This window comes from Scyliorhinus canicula, chromosome 25 (genome assembly GCF_902713615.1).
Source record: "Scyliorhinus canicula chromosome 25, sScyCan1.1, whole genome shotgun sequence".
NCBI classification, from domain to species: Eukaryota; Metazoa; Chordata; class Chondrichthyes; order Carcharhiniformes; family Scyliorhinidae; genus Scyliorhinus; species Scyliorhinus canicula.
In genome coordinates, this window is record NC_052170.1 from 19,203,600 (window position 1) to 19,226,253 (window position 22,654).

General features: G+C 48.7%; 2 long non-coding RNA genes across 2 annotated transcripts; one reads left to right on the forward strand and one right to left on the reverse strand.

Annotated features, from left to right (window-relative positions):
• Positions 1–7,081: 7,081 nt before the first annotated feature.
• LOC119957037 lies at positions 7,082–15,565 on the reverse strand. The gene is made up of 3 exons (XR_005458731.1): positions 15,095–15,565; positions 10,385–10,415; positions 7,082–7,463 (listed from the first exon to the last, which is right to left on the reverse strand). It is a non-coding gene; the product is annotated as an uncharacterized LOC119957037 (long non-coding RNA).
• LOC119957036 lies at positions 15,525–19,612 on the forward strand. The gene is made up of 2 exons (XR_005458730.1): positions 15,525–15,911; positions 19,324–19,612. It is a non-coding gene; the product is annotated as an uncharacterized LOC119957036 (long non-coding RNA).
• Positions 19,613–22,654: the final 3,042 nt, after the last annotated feature.

The window sequence follows — 22,654 nt, forward strand, 5'->3', positions numbered from 1 at the left end:
ATGTCTTTTATTTTTAGAATTATAGAATTTACAGTGCAGAAGGAGGCCATTCGGCCCATCAAGTGCACCGGCTCCTGGAAAGAGCACCCTACCCAAGGTTAACACCTCCACCCTATCCCCGTAACCCCACCCAACACCAAGGGCAATTTTGGACACTAAGGGCAATTTATCATGTCCAATCCACCTAACCTGCACATCTTTGGAGTGTGGGAGGAAACCGGAGCACCCGGGGGAAACCCACGCACACACGGGGAGGACGTGCAGACTCCGCACAGACAGTGACCCAAGCCGGAATCGAACCTGGGACCCTGGAGCTGTGAAGCGATTGTGCTATCCACAATGCTAACGTGCTGCCCACAATGCCACCGTGCTGTCTTGGCTTAATATCTTAAACAAACAATTGAAATTAGCCTTTATATTAGCTTTAGTATCTTGCATTACACTCAGTTTAGATTAAGTGGTTGAGTGCAACTGAAATCCCCAATCACTCTGTGAGGTACAATGCATTGGAGTCAAACTTCAAATTCTTTGCACATGGATAGCCACAGGCCATTCATTCTCTCAAATGCACTGCCATCCCCATCGGCTCTGCAACTCGATTCCTGTTTGTCCACCCGTCGGTCCTTATAACTAAACACCTTCGCCATCAAAACAATCCCATTCCCTGAAAACATGAACACTTCCAGCATCTACCGGCTTTTTGGGGAACGTTTTGGATTTCCATTACCCTTTGTAGTCGCGGTTGGACTTTAACCTGGGTGTTGTAAGACTTCTTACTGTGCTCACCCCCAGTCCAACGCCGGCATCTCCATACCTTTGTAGTCGGGCAGCGAATACCTTGGCACCTGAGCTGCTCGGTGACAAAGAGGTTCCAGTGCAGGTGATAATACAAAATTTTTCAGTCCGGAGGTAATCAGCAGTCGAACACCAGATAACTTCAAAGAACCTTTTATTTACCGCGGGGCTGCAGCACAAGTGTAACTCAGAGTTACAGCAAGTGAAAAGCAATTTTTTCTTAGTTACAGTTGACTATATATTATTACAAAAACCCCTCAAGCCTTTCAATCATTAGTCATACAATTAGCTCATTAAACCCCTCCTTCATGTAATTATTTCTTCCCATCATTAGTAATACAGTTAGTTCACAAGTTTCATAGTATAGCTTTTCTTTATCGGGAGAAAGTCCTGAGGGGTGAAGTTCTCACAAACAGTTACAGACTCCCATGGATGGTTCACAGGCTTTCCAGACAGCCAAGGCCGTGATAACGCTTTCTCACAGGAGCAATTCATTTTACAAGGCACGTACACATATTTGCACAAACGTGACATTCCATTTCCCATCAAGCTCTGGTTTTAACTTGTCCAAACTCTCATTCCATTTCCCATCAAGCTCTGGTTTTAACTTGTCCAAACTCTCATTCCATTTCCTATCAAGCTCTGATTTTAACTTGACCAAACTCTCATTCCATTTCCCATCAAGCTCTGATTTTAACTTGAGACAAACTCTCACAGGTTGAAGGTGGGCTGAAATTTGTCATGGCTGAAAAGACTGAGGCGCTAAGTTGACCCCATGAGGCCATGCATTTTGGGTGGACACCAGAAGAGGACTTGAAGTCAAGGCAAGAGGTCAATGGCCAGAAATGAATGGATTCAAAATTCTTTTTTAAAAAAGGCAAAAAGTATTTTGGATTTTATAATTACAAGTCAATCTTTTTCGTGAACAAATTAAGAGTCCTGAGGTGAAAGATGCTGTGTGAATACGTATTTATTACTGCTGCTTCAGCACCCTGTTACGCCGTCAATGACCTTTTGTATAGACTGCACTGTGAAATTTCACAAGGACGATATCAAGGGTGAGCAAGATGAAACTTACTTTTACGTCGTGCTTTCCACAATCCTGATGCCCCAAGGTGCATTACAATTAAGCTCTTTTGAAACCTGTTGCAATATTGGAAGCGTACAGGTAATATGGGCACAGCAAGCTCCCACAAAAAGCAGCTGTTTTGGGTGGTTTATTGAGGGGTAAGTGGTCTCTCGGGCGCCTGGAGAACTCCAGTGATGTTCGACCAAGGGAATTGGATCTGTCTGCATCCACCAGGGCTGATCACACTTCTGCTGTACGTACTGAGAGAGGTGCCTTCGACGGCGCAGCACTCCCTAAAATTGCCCACGCCACTCCACTTTTTAAGGAGGGAAAAAGAGGAAAATGGGGAATTACAGACCCGTTAGCCTAACATCTGAGGTGCGGAAATTGTTGGGAGTCTATAATCAAGGATGGGGTGACTGAACACCTTGAAAATATTTAGTTAATCAGGTAGAGCCAACATGGATTCATGACATGAAGGCCATGCCTGACAAACCTCATTGAATTTTTTAAAGAGGTGACTAAGGTAGTGGACAGGGGAATGTCTGTGGATGTTGTTTATATGGACTTCCAGAAGGCATTTCATAAAGTCCTACACAAGAGACTAAGGTAGAAGCCCATGGAATTGAGGGCAAATTACTGACATGGCTGGGAAATTGGTTGAGTGGCAGGCGACAGAAAGTAGGGACAATAGGTAGATCCTCAAATTGGCAGGATGTGACTAAGGATGTCCCACGGGGATCTGTGTTAGGGCCTCAATTGTTCACGTTCATTAATGGCTTGGGTACTGGCATAGAATGTCATGTATTCAAATTTGCTGATGACACAAAGTTGGGTGACATTGTGGACCGTGTAGATAACAGCATAAAATTACAAAGGGATATTGATAGACTCAGTGAATGGGCAAAACTGTGGCAGGTGGATTTCAATGTATGCAGTGTGAGGTTATCCATTTTGGACCAAAAAAGGATAGAGCAGAGCACTTTCTAGAATGTATGAAACTAATTTCAGTGGATGCCTAAGGAGACTTGGGGGTTCAGGTGCATAGATTTAGATTTAGATTTAGAACAGTACAGCACAGAACAGGCCCTTCGGCCCTCGATGTTGTGCCGAGCAATGATCACCCTACTCAACCCTATGTATCCACCCGATACCAGTAACCCCCCCCCCCCCCCCCCCCCCCCCTACAATTAACCTTATTTTTTTAGGACTCTAAGGGCAATTTAGCATGGCCAATCCACCTAACCCGCACATCTTTGGTTTAAAATGCCAGGAACAAGTGCAGAAAGTAATCACAAAGGCTAATGGAATGCTAGCCTTTATATCTGGAGGATTGGAATATAAAGACACAGGGGTTATGCTGCAGCTTTACAAACCCTGGTTAGACCCCACTTGGAGTCACTGTGAGCAGTTCTGGGCACCCACACCTCAGGAAGGATATTTTGGCCTTGGAGGGAGTGCAACGTAGGTTTACAAAAATGATACCTGGACTTCAGAGGTTCAGTTATGAGGAGAGTTTACGCAAATTAGATCTGTTTTCTCTAGAATTTAGAAAGGTAAGGGGTGATCTGATCAAAGTCTTCAAAATATTAACAGGAGAAGAGGGTAGGAAAAGATAAACTATTTCCACTGGTTTGTCGGCACAGTGGTTAGCACTGCTGCCTCACGGCGCCGTGGACCCGGGTTCAATCCCATCCCCTGGGTCACTGTCTGTGTGGAGTTTAATAATAAAATAATAATACTCGCTTATTGTCACAAGTCGGTTTCAATGAAGTTACTGTGAAAAGCCCCTAGTCGCCACATTCCGGCGCCTGTTCGGGGAGGACGGTACGGGAATTGAACCCGCGCTGCTGGCCTTGTTCTGCATTACAAGCCAGCTGTTTAGCCCACTGTGCTAAACCAGCCCCAGTCAATTTGCACATTCGCCCTCGTGCCTGCGTGCGTCTCACCCTCCCCAACCCAAAAAAGATGAGTAGGGTAGGTGAATTGGCCACGCTAAATTGCCCCTTAATTGAAAAAAAAGAATTGCAAACTCTAAATTTATATTTGAAAAAAACTATTTCCATTGGTTGGAGATTCTAGAACCAGGGGCATACTCTAAAATTAGGGCCAGACCGTTCAGGAGAGATGTTAGGAAGCACTTCTACATGCAAAGGTGGTAGAGATTTGAAATTCTCTCCCACAAACAACAATTGCTGCTAGATCAGTGGTCAATCTTAAATCTGAGATAGACAAATGTTTGTCAAGCAAAGATATTAAGGGGCTATGGGCCAAAGGCAGATGTATGGAGTTAGGTCACAGATCAGCCATGATCTCATTGAATGGCGGGACAGGCTCGATGGGCTGAATGGCCTACTCCTGTTCCTAATTTGGCAAGATAATCTGGTTTCTTACGTCCTCCCATGGTTTAAGCATAGAGTTCTTCAGTGCAGAAGGCAGCCACTTGGCTCACTGTGTTTGCTCCAATCCAAGTTTGCAATCGCCTGCCCTGAACCACAAACCTGCCTGTGCCTCAACTAATTCCTGTGGCAAAACATTCCTGTAACAAATGTGGAAAGAAATGTTTTAAATTGATGATTCTCCACTCACCCTACACATTATCAGTATATTCCATCCAGAGGAAAGTCATTAATAAACCAAGCAATTATGGTTGTAAAAACCTACATACATAGAAACATAGAGAAAATAGGAGGCCATTCGGCACTTCGAGTCTGCTCCGCCATTCATTATGATCATGGCTGATCATCAAGTTCAATACCCTGATCTCGCCTTCCCCCCATATCCCTGATCCCTTTAGCCCCAAGAGCGAAATCTAATCCCTTCTTGAAATTACACAGGGCGAAATTCTCCGACCCCCACGACGGGTCGGAGAATAGTGGGAGGGCCTTCCCGACATTCCTCCCCCCCCCCCCCCCCCCCCCCGCCCAACTCCTGACACGAATCTCTGCCGCCGTTTTTTTACGGCCGGCAGCGATTCACAGCTGTTCGATGGGCCGAAGTCCCAGCCCTTTACGCTGTTTTTACGAACGGCAAACAGACCTGGTCTGGCCGTTCGTAAAAACGGCGGGAACAACTCGCTTTTTATAACCATGGCACCGATTGGCACGGCAGTACCACGGCCGTGCCAAGGGTGCCATGGGCCCGCGATCGGTGGGCACCGATCGCGGGCAGCGGGCCCGATGCCCGCGCACTATTTGTCCTTCCGCCGCCCCGCAGTATCCATTCGCGGGGCGGCTGAGGGGCATCCCGGCCCGCGCATGCGCGGGTTTCGCGCAAATATGCGATGACGTCAACCGCGCATGCGCGGGTTGGAGTCTTCCAATCCGCGCATGCGCGGCTGACGTCATATGACGCGTCAGCCGGCGCTAACTCCGGCAAGCGGGCTTAACGAAATTCGTTAAGCCCGTGATGCCGGAGCTTGCGGCGTTGGGCTGCTAGCCCCGACCGGGGACCAGAATCGGTTCCCGGTCGGGAAGGGGCGCGCTGGCGTCAAACCCGCCCGGGTTTGACGCCAGCCTTACAATTTCTCCCGTTTTGGGAGAATCGCGCCCACAATGTTTTCGTCTCAACTACTTTCTGTGGTAGCGAATTCCACAGATTCACCGCTCTCTGGGTGAAGAAATTTCTCCTCACCTCAGTCCTAAAAGGTTTACCCCTTATCCTCAAACTATGACCCCTAGTTCTGGACTCCCCCACCATCGGGAACATTCTTTCTGAATCTACCCTGTCTAATCCTGTTAGAATTTTATAAATTTCTATCAGATCCCCTCTCACTCTTCTAAACTCCGATAAATATAATCCTAACCGATTTAGTCTCTCCTCATATGACAGTCACGCCTCCCAGGATTCAGCCTGGTAAATCTTCGCTGCACTCCCTCCATAGTAAGAACATCCTTCCTCAGATAAGGAGACCAAGACAATGTATTCCAGGTGTGGCCTCACTAATGCCCTATACAATTGTAGTAAAACATTCCTATACTCAAAGCCTCTCGTTATGGTGTCCAACATACCATTTGCCTTCTTTACTGCTGTACCTGCACACTTACTGTCAGCGACTGATGCATGAGGAGACCAAGGTCTCGCTGAGTATCCACCTCTCTCAATTTACACCCATTCAAATAATAATCTGCCTTCCTATTTTTGCTACTAAAGTGGATAACCTCACATTTATCCACGTTATGCTGCATCTGCCGTGCATGTACCCACTCACTCAGCCTGTCCAAATCCCATTGAAACATCTCTGCATCCTCCTCACAGCTCACCCTCCCACCAAACTTTGTATCAGCTGCAAATTTGGAAGTAGTTCCCTCATCCAAATCATTAATATATAATGTGAACAGTTGGGGTCAGAGAACAGATCTCTGCGGTACCCCACGAGTCGCTGCCTGCCAATCCGAAAAAGACCCATTTATTCCAATAACTTCCTCGCGTCTTCCTTAACATCTTCCTCACTACTCACGTTCCCACCAAGTTTCATGTCATGTCTTCAGCAAACATGGAAATATTACATTTGGTTCCCTTATCCAAATCATTGATGTATATTGGGAATAGTCCCTGTGGGATCAGCTGGTCACCGGCCTTTCACTTCAAAAAAGACCAACTTATTCAGACTCCCTGTTTCCATTCCGATAACCAATTCGAAATCCCTTATGCTTCAATTTCCCACTCAATCAAAAGCTTTCGGAAAATCCAAATACACTACATCCAAGAACATAGAACATACAGCGCAGAAGGAGGCCATTCGGCCCATCGAGTCTGTACCGACCCTATCCCCGTAACCCGATAACCCCTCCTAACCTTTTTGGACACTAAGGACAAGTTAGCATGGCCAATCCACCTAACCTGCACGTCTTTGAACTGTGACCCAGCGGGGAATCGAACCTGGGATGCTGGCGCTGTGAAGCCACAGTGCTAGCCACTTGTGCTACTGTGCTGCCTGTAGTCTTCCAATTAGAGCAAATACTTTATTGAGTAACGTTGACAAATTAACTGTGAGTTCATTCTCTCTCCAATGCTTATACTAGGGGCTGTTTAGCACAGGCCTAAATCGCTGGCTTTGAAAGCAGACCAAGGCAGGCCAGCAGCACGGTTCAATTCCCGTACCAGCCTCCCCGAACAGGCGCCGGAATGTGGCGACTAGGGGCTTTTCACAGTAACTTCATTTGAAGCCTACTTGTGACAATAAGCGATTTTCATTTTTCACTAGATGTTGCATGCAAGTTCAACCTTACCTATTCTACTCATTACGTTCTCAAAAATGCCACTAGGTTTGTCAAACATGGTTTTCCTTTCATCAATCCATGTTGACTTAGTCTAATCCCACTGATTTGGTCTAAGTGTCCTGTTATCACACAGTTTACAGCAGACTGTAGTATTTTTCTGACCACTGATGTGAGGCTAACTGGTCTGTAATGCCCTCTTTTCTCCCTCCCTCCTTTTTTAAACAGCGAGATTATATTTGCCACCCTCCAGTCTGAAGTCTCGCAACACCAGGTTAAAGTCCACCGGTTTATTCGAAATCTCAAGCTTTCGGAGCACTGCTCCTTCATCAGGTCAAGTCTCCACCTCAAGGGGCATCTCCACCAGTCCGTTCCAGAATCTATAGAAAACAACAACCAATGCATCCATTATTTCCATGGCCAATGCCTTTAATACCCTGGAGAATATCAGGCCCTGGGGATTTATCTTCTTTCAGTCTCATTTACTGCATCGCTTTTTTTCATGAAGTAATACTAATTTCCTACAATTCCTATTTTGTACCCGAGCGTTTATAGGAAGTTATTTGTGATTTTCTCCGTGAAGACGGAACTAAAGTCTCTGGTTATTTGCTCTGTTATTTCCTTGCTTTACATAACATTATATTTCTATTATAAATTCTCCCATTTCTGACTGTAAGGGACCTCGGGCGGGATTCAGCGTTCCCAGCCGCCGATATCGTCATCGGCAATCGAGCGGTAAATCCCGGCGGTGCCACCGGTTTTCTACCCGCTCCATGCTCCGAAATGGCGTCATCGCGTCGTTGGCACGTCACCTGAAGGTCCTCCCCCGAAGGGCTGAATTCCCGACCGCGCGGCGGACATGTGGTCCGAGCGGTCGTGAACCCGGCGGGGCGGCTGAAGACGGTGTCCATCGCTGCCACTGTCGGCCGGGAGCCGTGCTGCTGGCCGGGGGGGCCTTCCTCGAGGGCTGGGGAGATGGTGGAGGGTGGCCAGGGGGGGACACTATTTGGTAGGTTGGGTCTGCGCACAGCCGGCGCCATGTTATAACCGTTGCGATTCTGCTTTTTAATTGGTGCCTAGCTCCTCATGTTCTCCATGCAAGTTTCTTTCCAGCCCTGAGCAGCTGTCCCAAACCCTGGCACCAAGCAGGCAACACCGCCGTCTGGACTCTTGCTCTTTGTTGCAAAGAAGTGTCAATCCCTCTCAATCCATTTTGGTAGGAATAACAGCAAAAGGGATTATTATTTAAACGATAAAATATTAAAACACGCCGCTGTGCAGAGAGACCTGGGTGTGCTAGTGCACGAGTCGCAAAAAGTTGGTTTACAGGTGCAACCGGTGATTAAGAAGGCAAATGGAATTTTTGTCCTTCATTGCTAGAGGGATGGAGTTTAAGACTAGGAAGGTTATGCTGCAATTGTATAAGGTGTTAGTGAGGCCACACCTGGAGTATTGTGTTCAGTTTTGGTCTCCTTACCCGAGAAAGGACGTACTGCCGCTGGAGGGTGTGCAGAGGAGATTCACTAGGTTAATCCCAGAGCTGAAGGGGTTGGATTACGAGGAGAGGTTGAGTAGACTGGGATTGTACTCGTTGGAATATAGAAGGACGCGAAGGGATCTTATAGAAACATATAAAATTATGAAGGGAATAGATAGGATAGATGTGGGCAGATCGTTTCCACTGGTGGGTGAAAGCAAAACGAGGGGGCATAGCCTCAAAATAAGGGGAAGTAGATTTAGGACTGAGTTTAGGAGGAACTTCTTCACCCAAAGGGTTGTGAATCAAGGGAATTCCTTGCCCAGTGAAGCAGTTGAGGCTCCTTCATTAAATGTTTTTAAGGTAAAGATAGATAGTTTTTTGAAGAATAAAGGGATTAAGGGTTATGGAGTTCGGGCCGGAAAGTGGAGCTGAGTCCACAAAAGATCAGCCATGATCTCATTGAATGGCGGAGCAGGCTCGAGGGGCCAGATGGCCTACTCCTGCTCCTAGTTCTTATGTTCTTAATATAATGTCCCCGATTACTACGACATTCTTTTTTTTGGTCCCCCAACATGAATAGCTTCTTGTACCACAAAGCTATGGTCAGTTTGCTCATCTACTCTGCAGCCCCGCTCCCATTTGGACAACCACAGAGTCTGGCACTCCTGCCCAGTCGGTCCCTTTGCTGCCTCACTCACAGTCACACACCCCTGTCCCTGACCACTGACCAGATCAGAAGACTAAGTGGTCTGACTGCCTCCTGGTACCAAGCATCCAGGTAACTTTCCCCCCTCCTTGATGTGTTGCAGCGTCTGCAGCTCAGCCTCCAGCTCAATGACATTGAGCCGAAGTTCCTCTTTGCTGCAAACACTTACTGCAGGCGTGTTTTCCCTGGATCGCGACGTGACCAGGAGCTCCCACATGCTGCAGCCTTGACACATCACCTGTCCTACACCCGTAATGTGTTTGAAATAACTGTTTACTTATTTATGATGCTTTTTATACATTTTATGAACAATACCGGCAAGCCGTGTACCAGTTAAAATCTTAGGGATACACTAGTGGGGCGGCACGGTAACACAGTAGGTAGCACTCTTGCTTCACAGCTCCAGGGTCCCAGGTTCGATTCCCGGCTTGGGTCACTATCTGTGCGGAGCCTGCACGTTCTCTCTGTGTCTGCGTGGGTTTCCTCCGGGTTTGCTCCCACAGTCCAAAGATGTGCAGGTTAGGTAGATTGGCCGTGATAAATTACCCTTAGTGACCAAAAAAGGTGAGGAAGGGTTATTGGGTTACGGGGATAGGGTGGAAGTGAGGGCCTAAGTGGGTCGGTGCAGCCTCGATGGGCCGAATGGCCTCCTTCTGCACTGTATTATCTATGTTCCATGTTCTATGTACCCAAACAGGCGCCGGAAACTTCACAGTAACTTCATTGCAGTGTTAATGTAAACCTACTTGGGGTACCAATAAACATAGAACATAGAACATTACAGCACAGAACAGGCCCTTCGGCCCTCGATGTTGTGCCGAGCAATGATCACCCTACTTAAAACCACGTAACCCGTATCCCAACAATCCCCCCATTAACCTTACACTACGGGCAATTTAGCATGGCCAATCCACCTAACCCGCACATCTTTGGACTGTGGGAGGAAACCGGAGCACCCGGAGGAAACCCACGCACACACGGGGAGGACGTGCAGACTCCACACAGACAGTGACCCAGCCGGGAATCGAACCTGGGACCCTGGAGCTGTGAAGCATTGATGCTAACCACCATGCTACCGTGAGGCCCAATAAAGATTATTATTATTAGTTACTTACCAGGTACTCACCAAACAGCTAGCTCCTTTCCCTGTCGGAGAGTAAGAACCAATTGTAACGGGTGAGAAAAATAGAAAAAGCAAAGGAAAACAAAAACTTCCTGCCCCCAACTCCCCCACTTGCCAAACTGCAAGCTTGCTCTCAGTTTCCTTGGAGCCAGTAGTTAAGACACAGAAAATAGAAGGAGTCGGCCATTCGGCCCTTGAGCCTGCTCCACCATTCATTACGATCGCGGCTGATCATTAAGTTCAATACCCTGATCCTGCCTCCCCCCCCCCCCCCCCCCCCCGCATGTCCCTCGATCTCTTTAGCCCCAAGAGCGCTATGCAATTCTTTCCTGAAATCACACAACGTTTTGGCCGCAACTACTTTCTGTGGTGGCGAATTCCACCACTCTGTGGGTGAAGAAACTTCCCCTCACCTCCTGGACAAGGGAATTTTTGGCAGGGACTCCACTCCTCCCAATATTTAGCTGGCGAATATTTAGCTCGGCTCACCCAGTACTGGATGCCAGTCCAGCCAGTTTGTCGATGAGAAACAGGGTGGAACCATGGGTAAATCCTGGGGGCGGGACACACACCAAAGCTAATGGTGTGGAATGGGAAGAGAACCCGACATAAGGGAGTCTTTTCGCTACAAATAAATAGGTTAGAAGTAGATCGATTTAACGAAAAACCTTTCCAGCCTCAGTACTTTTCTGCCGAAACAACACTGCATCTCTCCGAGGGCAACATAGCGTTCCAAAGGTGTGACGCCCAGACTGAACACAATGGGTTCCACCCAGAGCTCTATATAACTGTAATGTAACTTCCGCCCCTTTGTATTCTAGCCCTTTTGAGATAATGGCCAACATTCCGTTAGCCTTTGATGATGTAATAGAAAGACAGTACGGTTAGGGTCTGTCTGACATACATGGAAACCAGCGCCATTTTCAAATCTCTAAATCAGGCTATGGAGACATCGACACCCAATTGTAGGGTTTCTGTTTGGCCAATATAGAGTATGCACTCGCGCTCCGTAGAGGTCAGAGAGCTTAATTACAGGACGAGAGGGCCGAAACCAAGAGATCCCATCGAGGTCTCAGTGGCGCTGAGCCCGCCGAAGAACCACAGCTTGCCCGTGCTTCTTTCCGCTGCTGATCCGGGCAGCACCAGCCCTCTGATGGACCGGGACTACTGGCCAGGTGAGACCAGGGTCACCCGGCTCGAGGGGGTGGGTAATTTTCGGAAGGGGCTCCAGGTGAGATTAGGGTGGCCCGGCCCGAGGGGGTGGGTTATCTTCAGAAGGGGCTCCAGGTGAGACGAGGGCCTCCCGGCTCGAGGGGGTGGGTTATCTTCAGAAGAGGCTCCGGGTGAGACCAGGGACACCCGGCTCGATGGGGTGGGTTATCTTTGGAAGGGGCTCCAGGTGGAGCAGGGTTGAGGGGGCAGTCAGAAGGCTGTGTGTGGTCTTCTTCTCCCTGGACTCCATGTGAGACAGAGTGATGTGCTTCCTCAAGGGGGAGGGGGTGTGTTCTTCCCATGGACCATTCTTTTAGCTTAACCAAAGGGGTTTCTGAGCTGGTGGAAGAACAAAGAACAAGAACAAAGAAACGTACAGCACAGGAACAGGCCCTTTGGCCCTCCAAGCCTGTGCCCACCATGCTGCCCGTCGAAACTAAAATCTTCCATACTTCCGGGGTCCGTATCCCTCTATTCCCATCCTACTCATGTATTTGTCAAGATGCCCCTTAAATGTCACTATCGTCCCTGCTTCCACCACCTCCTCCATGTGAGTTCCAGGCACCCACTACCCTCTGTGTAAAAAACTTGCCTCGTACATCTCCTCTAAATCTTGCCCCTCGCACCTTAAACCTATGCCCCCCCCAGTAATTGACCCCTCTACCCTGGAAAAAGTCTCTGACTATCCACTCTGTCTATGCCACTCATAATTTTGTAGCCCTCTACCAGATCGCCCCTCAACCTTCTTCGTTCCAGTGAGAACAAACCAAGTTTATTCAACCTCTCCTCACAGCTAATGCCCTCCATACCAGGCAACATCCTGGTAAATCTCTTCTGCACCCTCTCTAAAGCCTCCACATCCGCCTGGTAGTGTGGCAACCAGAATTGAACACGATACTCCAAGTGTGGCCTAATTAAGGTTCTATACAGATGCAACATAACTTGCTAATTTTTATACTCAGTGCCCCGGCCAATGAAGGCAAGCATGCCGTATGCCTTCTTGACTACCTTCTCCACCTGTGTTGCCCCTTTCATTGACCTGTGGACCTGTACACCAATATTTCTCTGACTGCCAATACTCTTAAGGGTTCTACCATTCACTGTATATTCCCTACCTGTATTAGACCTTCCAAAATGCATTATCTCACATTTGTCCGAATTAAACTCCATCTGCCATCTCACCGCCCAAGTCTCCAAACGATCTAAATCCTGCTGTATCCTCTGGCAGTCCTCATCGCTATCTGCAATTCCACCAACCTTTGTGTCGTCTGCAAACTTACTAATCAGACCAGTTACATTTTCCTCTAAATAATTTATATATATTACGAACAGCAAAGGTCCCAGCACTGAGCCCTGCGGAACACCACTAGTCACAGCCCTCCAATCAGAAAAGCACCCTTCCATTGCTACTCTCTGCCTTCTATGACCTAGCCAGTTCTGTATCCATCTTGCCAGCTCACCTCTGATCCCGTGTGACTTCACCTTTTGTACCAGTCTGCCATGAGGGACCTTCACAAAACCGTGCTGCCTCTCGCTAATACGGCCCCTCGCTTCCAAATGGGAGTAGATCCTGTCTCGAAGAATTCTCTCCAGTAATTTCCCTACCACTGACATAATGCTCACCGGCCTGTAGTTCCCTAGATTATCCTTGCTACCCTTCTTAAACAAAGGAACAACATTGGCTATTCTCCAGTCCTCCAGGACATCACCTGAAGACAGTGAGGATCCAAAGATTTCTGTCAAGGCCTCAGCAATTTCCTCTCTTGTCTCCTTCAGTATTCTGGGATGGATCCCATCTGGCCCTGGGGACTTACCCACCTTAATATTTTTTAAGACGCCCAACACCTTGTCTTTTTGGATCTCAATGTGACCCAGGCCATCTACACACCCTCCACCAGAGTCCACATTCACCAATTCCTTCTCTTTGGTGAATACTGCTGCAAAGTATTCATTTAGTACCTCACTCATTTCCTCTGGCTCCACACATAGATTCCCTCCCCTGCGCTTCAGTGGGCCAACCCTTTCCCTGGCTACCCTCTTGATTTTTATGTACGTGTAAAAGGCGTTGGGATTTTCCTTAACTCTATTTGCCAATGACTTTGTGACCCCTTTTAGCTCTCCTGACTCCTTGCTTAAGTTCCTTCCTACTTTCCTTATATTCCACACAGGCTTTGTCTGTTCCCAGCCTTCTAGCCCTGACAAATGCCTCCTTTTTCTTTTTGACGAGGCCTATAAAATCCCTCGTTACCCTTCTTCCTCACAGGAACATGCCGGTCCTGAATTCATTTCAACTGACACTGAAAGCCTCCTACATGTCAGATGTTGATTTACCCTCAAACATCCGCCCCCAATCTATGTTCTTCAGCTCCCACCTGATATTGTTATAATTAGCCTTCCCCCAATTTAGCACATTCACCCGAGGACCATTCTTATCCTTGTCCACCAGCACTTTAAAACTTACTGAATTGTGGTCACTGTTCCCAAAATGCTTCCCTACTGAAACTTCAACCACCTGGCCATTCCCCAATACTAAGTCCAGTACAGCCCCTTCCCTAGTTGGGCTGTCTACATATTGTTTTAAGAAGCCCTCCTGAGGCTCCTTACAAACTCTGCCCCGGCCAAGCCCCGAGCACGGAGTCCCAGGCAATATTGGAGAAGTTGAAGTCACCCATCACAACAACCCTGTTGCTTTTACTTCTTTCCAAAATCTGTCTACCTATCCGCTCCTCTATCTCCCGCTAGCTGTTGGGAGGCATGTAGTAAACCCCCAACATTGTGACTGCACCCTTCTTATTCCTGATCTCTACCCATATAGGTGTCCTCCCGCAGTACAGCTGTGATATTCTCCCCAACCAGTAGCGCAATTCCGCCACCCCTTTTACATCCCCCTCTACCCCACCTGAAACATCTAAATACTGGAACTTTTAGCTGCCAATCCTGTCCTTCCCTCAACCAGGTCTCTGTAATGGCAACAACATCATAGTTCCAAGTACTGATCCAAGCTCTAAGTTCATCTGCCTTTCATAGAATTTACAGTGCAGAAGGAGGCCATTCGGCCCATCGAGACTGCACCGGCTCTTGGAAAGAGCACCCTACCCAAGGTCAACACCTCCGCCCTATCCCCATAACCCAGTAACCCCACCCAACACCAAGGGCAATTTTGGACACTAAGGGCAATTTATCATGGCAAATCCACCTAACCTGCACATCTTTGGACTGTAATATTTCTTGCATTAAAACATATGCACTTCAGGCCACCAGACCCACTGTGTTCAGCAACATCTCCCTTTCTGCTCTTCCTCAGAGCCATAGTGGCCCTATTCCCTAGTTCTCCCTCAGGCCCACCCCCCCCTGCCATACTAGTTTATCCCTGGGGAGGGGCTGGTGAGCTGGATGACGTCATTGCGATGGTTGAAGCGTGGGAGGCGTGGCTTGGGCGTGTCAATGATGCGTCAGAGGTGGGGCCCCGGCCCGCCAATCACAGGCCTACCAAACAATCAGCGGTGGCGACAGATGTCAATCAATGGTAGGGCGTGGCCTGGGCACGTCAATCACCGGCGGGCGTCAGTCACCTCGCAGCCATGCTGGATCCCTCATCTGTGGAGGTCACAGGGCGTGACCTCCACACGTCAATCACTGGCTGGTGGGCGCGGCCTTTACGTCATTCAGCTCTCGTGACGACGTGGCCTCAGCTCGCCAATCAACGGCGAGAGGGCGTGGCCTCCCCCACGTCAATCAACGATGGAAGGGCGTGGCGACGACACGTCAATCAGCGGCGGGAGGGCATGGCCAGGGCACGTCACCGGAGGGCGGTCAGCGAGGCTCGTTGCCCGGGGAAACGAGCCGGTCGCGGACGGCCGGAGAGCGGGAGGAGGCTCGGCCCACGTGACGGGGTCGACTCTGCCAATCAGTGAGCGCTTCCCAGCCAATCAGCGCGTCGGGGCTGTCCAGGTGGTGGCGGTGAGGCGGCTGCCCGAGCTTTACAGGCCCGGAGGGAGGGGGACGCAAATGGGGCTCGCCGTCGAGGGGCGGGCAGCTCCACCAATCGGCGGGCGGCCCCTCAGCCGTAAGCCAATCGGTGAGGGCGGGAGGCGGGACTTCCTCCGCCGGTGGGGGCGGGGAGGGGGAACTTCCGGCCCCTCCCCCCGCGGCCAAGCTGTGGCAGAGCTGCTGCTGCTGGTCAGTGGGAGGCGGGGCTATGAAACTCTGGCGGCTGACCAACCGCGAATGGTCCAAGAATAGCAGCAGCACCAATACCTCGGTCCAGAGCAAGGAGTCTACGCCCAAGGAGGTTGAACCTAAAACCGGTGCGTCCTCGCTGGCGGGCGGGGATGGGGGAAGTCAGTGGTGAGGGACACGGGGGGGGGGGGCGGGTGGGAATGATAGGAATGAGGGACATAGTGGGTAATGATGGGGGTGAGGGACACGGGGTGATGAGGGGCACAGGAGGGGGTGAGGGGCACTGGTGGTTATGTTGGTGAGGCATGGGGTAATTGGGTAAGGGCACGAAAGGTAGCGGGGATGGGGGCACGGGGTAATGATGGGGTGAGGGGCACTGGGGGTAATGATGGGGGTGAGGGGGATGATGTGGGTGAGGGAGATGGGGTCATGATGGGGTGAGGGGGACGGGGTCATGATGGGGGTGAGGGAGACTGGGTCATGATGGGAGTGAGGGGTGTAGGGACTAATGATGGGTGTGAGGGGTGCAGGGACTAATGGGGGTGAGGGGTGCAAGGACTAATGATGGGGGTGAGAGGTGCAAGGACTAATGATGGGGGTGAGGGGTGCAAGGACTAATGATGGGGGTGAGGGAGGGGTGCAAGGACTAATGATGGGGGTGAGGGAGGGGTGCAGGGACTAATGATGGGGGTGAGGGAGGGGTGCAGGGACTAATGATGGGGGTGAGGGGTGCAGGCACTAATGATGGGGGTGAGGGGTGCAGGGACTAATGGTGGGGGTGAGGGGTGCAGGGACTAATGATGAGGGTGAGGGGTGCAAGGACTAATGACGGGGGTGAGGGGTGCAGGGACTAATGATGGGGTGAAAGGGGTTAATGATGGGAGTGAGGCCTGTGGAGTTTCATGAGGGGGCAGGGTTTATTGGTGAGGGGACACAAAGGGCTCATGATGGAGGGACACAGGGGGTTAATGAAGAGGGGCACAGTTGTTTGATGGTGGGGGGTGACGAAAGGCACAAGGGGTTGATTTTAGGTGAAGGGTATAACGATGGAGCTATAGAGGGCTGCTCAATCAGAGGACGGCCTTTTGGCACCTCACGTTCTCCCAGTCAGTGAATTACCCTGGAAAGTGCAGTCACCGCTGCAGCCTTATTGAGGTAGCCAATGTGCGTACAGTGCCGGCCCTCTAAGCAAATTTGTTTGCTGTGGTGCCTGTTGAAGGGGTGGGGGAGACATTTTGGACTAAATGCCCCAAAACCTGCGATAGTGCCATGGGATCTTTGGCATCTACCTTTAGAGGGAAAGACAGCACCTCTGACAATGCAGAACTCCCTCAGCGCTGTATTGAGAGTGTCAGTCATGGATTGTGTGGTCAAATCTCTGGTGTTGATTTGAAGTTACTATCTCCTTTATCAGGGACAGAAATGCTACACAGGCTGGGCAATTAACAGCTGGTGGTTGAAAAAGATTACATCAAAGGAGCAAGTGTACCTGGTAAAAGGATGCTGGTTTTGATTTGTATGTGTGTGTCCAGTGAGCAGTGAACAATCCTGTTATTTAACTTCTGAAGCTGTCTTTACAGTGAACAATAGATCTAGAAAATGTGAGAAATAGTTTATCTCAATTAGCTGAGTGGTTCAGGATAGACATGATTACACTAGTGCCTTGTTTTCTGCAGAGTTAGGAAAGTTGTCACCATCTATAACCCTTAAATATAATTCCTATTCTGTGGAAATGAATCAGGATTTTAAAGAGCATTAGGTGTTTTAGTAACAGTCACTGATCATTAGGGCTCACCCTCCCGTTCCTTTTCCGTGTTTCAAACTAACTGCTTCACCAAACCCATCGCAACCTTAGAACAGAAATGCATCTGATTGTTGCTTCAATCCATTTATGCTGTCTACTCCAGCCTTCCTTGGTAACTTACTCTGCCACGGTACTATCATAACTTAAACGAGTGCTATCCAGTATTCGTAACTAGACGTGGGGTGGACATGGGGAGCTCGTTCTGCAGTCATATAATTTTACGGCACAGAAGGAGGCCATTTGGCCCATTGTGTCTGTACCGGCTCCCAAAAGAGCTACCCAGCTAGTCCCATTCCCCAGCCCTATCTCCGTCGCCCTCTAAATTCATCACTTTAGAATATATGTCCAGCTCTCTTTTGAAACCTCCGATGGAATCCGCCTCCACCACTCTCCCAGGCAGCGCATTCCAAACCCCAACAACTCTCTGAGTAAAGAAGTTTCTCCTCATCTCGCTCCTAGCTCTCTTGCTGAAATTGTGACCCCCTAGTCACTAACTTAACAACTAGTGGAAACGGAATAGCCTCCTTTACCCTGTCAGAATTTTGCACACCTCAATAAGGTCGCCTCTTAATCGTCTCAACTCCTAGGAGAAAAAGCCCAATTGCTCCAATCTTTCCTCCTTTCTAAAATTCCTCGTTCCTAGTATCATTGTAGTGAATCTCCTCTGCACTCTGTCCAGGGCTTTAACATCCTCGTGAATGAGCTAGTACCAAATTAGTTTGTATTACCAGCAGGTCCATCACGGTATCTGAAAGGGCAGGTTAATATTTCAGGTGGGGCTCATTTCGTGCTGTGGGTTCGTGGCCTCGAGGTTGAACTGACCCATGTTTGATACAGGATCCTTAGAGACAGAGGAGATTATCATCCTGTTTGCTAGATCTAATCCGTGTTTTGGGGATGCAAATTAGGGTTAGTGTGCTGACCCATGCTCACTCAAGACATTTACGAGGTTGTTGTCCAACCGTGTCAGACGCCGCACACCAAACTGAAATCCGCCTTTTCAGCCATCCGTTGAAATCTCATATTGCTGAAACTAACAGATCTCGGGTTCTGATTTAGGAGCTTTCCGCCAATAAGAGACAACAGCGCCACAAACAAACCATTCTTTCCAAAGCTCCAGGCCCAAAGGTTTCACTCGGGACAAACCAGCGATTGCGAATTTGCACAAATGTGAACGTGGCTGAGTTACCTGGGCTTTGTGGCCCGCAGGTGGCAGTTTTCACACACAGCACTCCCGCAGGGCAGCAGTTTGCACACGCTGCCCTGTCCACTTCTCCAAGGTGAGTTCTCTATGAGCTGAGAGTCAGCGCGCGGGGAGGGTGTGAGTGCTTTATGTATTTTGCATGGATATTTTGGCTATTGGTTCTGCATTAGGCTTTGTTTTGTGACTTCTATGCAGAACCTGTTTGGCTCGATAATCTCATTGCTGCTACCTTTTCACTGATTTCCTGGTTCTCCTGTCATTGCATTTAATCTATTGTTTGAGACATCCTTCCATAACTATGCTTCTGCTCTTGCTGGGAGGGTGTGCCAACTTTTGGGGTTTTTTTTTCCTTCCTTACTGCCTGCCGATCTTAAACTGCTAGCTTCCCGCTCGTCTCACTAAATGCAGTTGGCTTCAGCCGGCTTGTGTCTGTCTCCGAATGCTTCCCTCACCTTGCCTCCTCATCATCCCAGTGGTCGGCGCCTCTGAGCTTGTGTTCATTTTGCTAACTCGGCACCTCCTTTGCATCCAGCTTTGTGAAAATCTCTCTGGCTTGCCTCCTGTGAAGGTGGGACGAAATGAAAGCTGTGGAGGGCTCTTGACCTGGAGCTTCCCGTCATCCTGACTGAAGAAGCCACAGTAAAATGGGTGATTCTCGTTTCCGCTGAAACTCTGGGGGACCGGGGGGGGTGCAAAGAAAACCTACAGTGGGATGAAAATGCCCAAACGGGCTCCAGCAAAATCAAATGAGGGGGAAACAAGTGTTACTGCGAATTGTATTTTTTTTTAAATCAAATAAAATTACCAACTTCGCTGCAAAACATTGAACTACACTGGATTATTTAAAGACACAAAAAGTTAAATTAAATAACCTGTACCAGGTAAGCATTCTGAATGGTTTAATAAAGCATCTTGTGGTCACAAAGTGGGAGTCGGTGTCAATATTATTTTCCCAATTTAGCCAGAAAAGCTCACAGAGCAAAACTGCTTTGAAGTTATTTGTACTGATCTTTGAAGTTCGGAATTGAGAACTGATTTTCAACCCCTAAAAGAATAAAATGTGGGGGCGGGGTGGAGGAATCTACAAATGGGGACACTGGACAGAAAGTTCTCTATTATGGAGGACTTTGCTGATTTATGGACCTATGTCACCCTGCTATGTAAAAGTGTCCACCTTTCTTGATTCTGTTAGCAATTGCACATAATACGAGCAGAATGTGAGGGAATAGAGATGGAACGAGGGCAGGTTTTTTTTTCCAGCTGGACTTGAGCAGCAGTAAGTTATTCGACCAAGGGGTAGTAGGTGCCTTAACTTCACCTGAGCCTCCCCTCCGCCTCGACATCCACGCTTATCGTTCCCGTGAGGGGACGGGAGCCACTGGCTCTTTCTACTCAAGAGGTTCGGGGTCTGACTGTTCCGACTGCTCCCGTGAGTTCAGTAATCTCAGCACAGACTTGGAATTAACGAGTGGCGTTTCCCTCACCTTGGTGGCTCGTCGTTGGCTTTCAGAAGCTGAGCCACCAGGTAAGCAGAGTGTTTTTCTGGTTTGAACAAAGTCGTGGTGGTGACCACTGCTATTCAAGTTTCACGACATCTCAAAATGAACAGCTGATGCTGAGTGCTCAGCCTGTAATTTGGAACATGGAGGAATTTTAGGTACAGGGTACAAGTGATTCTGTAACCCCATTATTAATTGTTACCACTTTGTATGTGTATCTGGAAAGCTGCCCTTTCAATCTTTGTAGTTTTGCTGAGGCTATAGTCATTTCTTGCGCCAAGGGACACTCCAGAACACCACCTTCATGTTCCTCAGACTGTTGAGCAGAGATCAATGATTATCTGTGGTAGTAGCTGTCGGACGCTCTCTGCTTTATGTTGCATGTTTGGATCAGATGAGCAGGAATTTTTGTCCAGTTAAAGCAATGTCATTGGCGCCTGCTGCCGATTCTGTTTCCGAGCCATGGACATCCTTCTCTTTGGCTGCTGCCCTGAAGGCTAAACCAGACGGCTTGTAACCTCTGCATCCTACTCTTTGTTTAAAAAATTCATTCATGGGATATGGGCATCGCCGGCTAGGCCAGCATCTATTGCCCGTCTCTCTTGAGAAAGTGGTGGCGAGCTGCCGCCTTGAACCGTTGCAGTCCATGTCGTGAAGGTATACACGCAGGCTGTTTAGCACAGGGCTAAATCGCTGGATTTGAAAGCAGGCCAGCAGCACGGTTCGATTCCCGTAACAGCCTCCTCGAACAGGCGCCGGAATGTGGCGACTAGGAGCTTTTCACAGTCATTTGAAGCCTACTTGTGACAAGCGATTTTCTTTCATTTTTCATTTTCACACGCTGCTGTTAGGGAGGGATTTCGAGCCATGTACAGTTAACAAACACTCGTATGTTTCCAATCAGGATGGTGTATGCCTTGGAGGGGAGTTTGTAGGTGGTAGTGTTCCGTGGATCTGCTGCCTTGCCCCTCCTAGATGGCAGCAATGCAGGTCTGGAAATTGCTGCTGAAGGAACCGTGGTAATGTTTTGCTGTGCACCCTGTACACAAGGCTGCCACTGTGTGTCGGTGGTGGAGAGAGTGAATGTTTATGATTGGGGTGCTAATCAAGCGGGCTGTTGTGTCCTGGATGGTGTCGAGCTTCTTGTGTTGTTGAAGCTGCGCTCATCCAGGAAAGTGGAGAATATTCCTTGGCACTCCTAACTTGTGCCTTGTAGATGGTGGACAGGCTTGAGGTGAGTTCCTTGCCACAGGATACCTAGCCTCTTCCCTCTTTTAGTGACAATATTTATATGGGTAGTCCAGTTCAATGGTAACCCCCAGGTTGTTGATGGTGGGGGATTCGGCGATGGTCATAGCATTGTTTCCAACCTCAAACTCTCTCTTCCAACTTGGCATTTCTGCCTCATTCTTCCTGCTGCTGAAACTGTGACCATTCCATTGGTCTCCAAACCGGCCCCCAATATTCCACCCTCCATAAACAAGTCTTGGTTTCTCATCATGCTTTGTGTATGCTTGCCTCCATTGGTGTTCTGTCCAGTAATGCCTCAGATTTAAAATTCTTATCCTTATGTTCAAATTCCTTTGTGGTTTTTCGCACTCTCAATTTCTGAGCTCCTCCAACCTTCAGAAAACATTGCAATTGTCCAATTCTAGGCTGTTACGCATGCCTGTTTTCCTGTGCCTCTCTGATAGCAGCCGTGCCTCCAGCAGCCTGGCCTCAAGGTCCAGAATTCCTTCCCTAAACCTCCTCTTTCCTTTGAACACAACTTGACCTCTTTGCCAAGCTTTCATCCACTTGTCCCAATATTTCCATATGTGGCTTGTAGTTGAATCAAGCACCTTGGGAAGCCTGGACTTCGTTGAAAGGTGCTGCATAAATGCAATTGCCCCCTCATTCTGAGCATTTGCATTTTAATCTGCCTCGTTTTACTGGCACGCTGAAATATTTTCTCTCTCGCATGTCCTTTTCATGAGTTTCCGACCAAGGAGGCTTTGGGATAGATCTTTGGCGGCTTCCCTTGGGATGTTTAAATAATTCCAGCTGCAAGCTAATGACCAGCAATAGCTTCTGCAAGGCAATGTTAGCTCTCTGGCTTTGCTATTTGTCTGCATGATCAGTTTGATATCCCACTGACCACACCATCAATATTGAGCAGATGCGGGGAGTCACTTTTGTTTGCCATCTCGCAGATTTGTAAACTGTAAACTCACCACAGAAACTGGTTTGACCCAAATAAATCTTGATAAATCCCGATACTCAGATGAAAGTTGCCACTTCACGGAGGTTAGGTTAAAAGCTGGTAAACCATTGGCTTAATGAATGGCAGGGTGACCCGCACTTGCTCCTAATTGGTATGCATGT